Raw genomic sequence first — 2,637 nt, forward strand, 5'->3', positions numbered from 1 at the left:
CTGGGATAAAGAAATATAAGCCGAATTGATATAGTGCTGTTGGATGAAAATCATAGACTATCCTGATTCTGCTCTGCTGTAAGCAACCCTTTGGGTCCCTCTGGCGACCACTTGAAAGTTACTGTTTAAGAGTGCGTTTATTGTTATCCTAATTCTGAAAATATAGCCTGCCTATACATTAGCTGACTTGATAAAGGAGTCACCTAATCCTTGGGAAGTAAGAGTAATTAGGAGATTTCAGGGTGGAAAGATACGTCAGGATTTAAATAAGTAACCAGGAGAATTTCCCCAAATGTTCGAAGAAGACAGACAGGTGTAACGGCTCATACGTGTAACCCCAGCACCCAGGACTGAAGAATTGCCCTCAATGGGAGGCGAGTCTGTGCTACAAAGTGAGATCGTATCTCAAACAAAACAAGAAGAAAAGAATTTAATTAGTTAAACGTGCAAACAACCTCGATTAAAGGGGAGAATGATAGTAAATGTCCCCCTGGTCCCAAAGACTCCGGTGAGAGGATTCAGTAATCAGAAAGTGGGTTTTTGCAGGCATAGGACCCATCCTGTGCCGTGTCTCTGTGAGAGCAGGGACCCCGTGGACACGAACCGAATGAAGGCTGAGCATTTTCACAGACAATTGATATTCTTGGTCTTTTCGAGAGCGTTCCCCGTGGATAATATACTATAAATTGAAATTAGTCGTAAAAAACTCTAAAAAAAAAATTGCCAAATTTAAAATTACATGAAAGTTATTTTAAAATAAATGAAAATGACTCATAGAAATTAAATAGAGGATTGTTTTCAGGCACCTTGCAGCAGTTGGCTCCATGGCTTAGTTGGTTAAAGCGCCTGTCTTGTAAACAGGAGATCCTGGGTTCGAATCCCAGTGGGGCCTGTCTAGCTGTTACCTTTTTTCTTTAGTGGATAAAGACAATACTCTCCACAAGGTGCCATCAGCGGTTTTGAAAATGGCGGGATAACAAAGAATATGCCTAAACGTCTACAAGCCCTCTTCTCATATCAAATGAATAAAATTTACAATAATAAAAAGAGCGAAAAGCTAAACGCAGGCCAAGTTCATTTCCAGGCGCATTTGCATGCCTGGGCCCTCCGCGCTCACAGTGGCTCAACAGTGGGAGAGAGAGGGCATGGGACATCTCATCTGTTGTTCTAGAACAGAAAAAGGCTGTTGCCAGCCTGGAAGCTGTTTGTGGGGCTCGGTAACTCTAGAGGGTTTCAGAAAACTCCTGACCAACCATCAATTATAACAATTTGGAAAGAGCCCTTTCTGCTGCTTCTCCTCAAGCAGGATGTTTCCGCGGTTTGTTGAGTGAATGAGTGAGGGAAGTGATGTCTCGGTCTCTGCGTTTTCTACCTTCAGGGTCAAAGGCAGGTCTGTCTGTCCTCTTCTTTTTAGCCTCCTTCAATTCTTTTGCTCGCTTTGTAATTTAGTAGTGGGTTTGGGTCTACATCACCTAGGGTTTTGATGACGGTTGGGGATTAAAGAATCGTTAGTCTGAGCTAGTTGTACAGAGTCGGTGCAGAAGGGGTCGCACGTACTAAAGGGTCCCAAGTTCTTTATTCCAAAACTTCCTAATCAGCGGGCAAGGGGAGCCCACCTCCCCTATCCATTCCGCTTCCCGCCCACTCCGCTTTCTTATCCTGCTCAGGCTCAGGATTCTACGTTGAAAAGACCAGAGATGCAGGGATCCCTGTGTATCTCTGGCCGCAGCCTTTGCCTCAGGGGTTGGGATTACAGGCGTGGGCCACCATATCTGGCCAGGGAGTTTTCTTTTTAGTAATGATCGTTTAAGAAGAGCAATGGAACAATCTTATAGTAGCAATATTTTAATTTTTTTATTGCGTAGTCCATATATATACACACAGGGGCACACTCGGAGGAGAACACTCGTGCTACTTTTATTTATTCCAGGTGCACTAAAAAGCAGAGGCGATGACCCAGTGACCTAGTCTTTTTTCTCTTAAGCGTTCCAGCTGAAATAAATTAAGAGAAACGTGCAAGTACGCTAGCAGTCTTCCAAAGGGTGGCAGCTATCTGGTCATTGCAAGTGTAGAAGTTTGTTGTGAAGGGAGCCGTCCTTGCTTAGTAAGAATGTCACACCGAACCAAGCTGACAGTATATGAACCTTTGGGAGACACTTAAATGCTAGTTAAACACTAGCATGACTAAGACTCCTCTCTGACTGCACACATTGTCTCTGGTTTTAGAGTTAGGATAGGCAGGGTTCATGAACTAGGAACGTCTTCCCTCTGTGGCTGTGTTTGTAAGCGGTTGAGCCTGGCGAAATAGTTATTCTGGTATTATTTTGAAGAACAACCCACTAAACATATCTGAATTTAACATTTTCCTCTGAGAAAATTTGACTTTAGAGATATTAATGTTTTTCATTTCTTCTTAAATCGAATTTTGTAACCACATTTCTTACATAATTTGCTTTATTTAAAAATAAATAAATAAATCAATAAATCAATAAATCAGCTTATGTCGAAATAGTGACAACAGTTGTCGCACACTTGAGAGGCCCGGAGCTCAGTTGTAGTGGTATCCTTGAAGCTAGGTGCTTTTGCGGTCGTGCAGACCTACAGTGGCAGTTTCAAATCGGAGAGACCACTCTGCAG

The 2,637-nt window shown here is 42.7% G+C and overlaps 1 non-coding gene across 1 annotated transcript; it reads left to right on the forward strand.

Moving 5' to 3' along the window:
* Positions 1-818: 818 nt before the first annotated feature.
* Positions 819-892, forward strand: Trnat-ugu. Its single transcript has one exon. It is a non-coding gene; the product is annotated as a tRNA-Thr (tRNA).
* The last annotated feature ends 1,745 nt before the right edge of the window (positions 893-2,637 follow it).

This window comes from Rattus rattus, chromosome 14 (genome assembly GCF_011064425.1).
Source record: "Rattus rattus isolate New Zealand chromosome 14, Rrattus_CSIRO_v1, whole genome shotgun sequence".
Taxonomy (NCBI): Eukaryota; Metazoa; Chordata; class Mammalia; order Rodentia; family Muridae; genus Rattus; species Rattus rattus.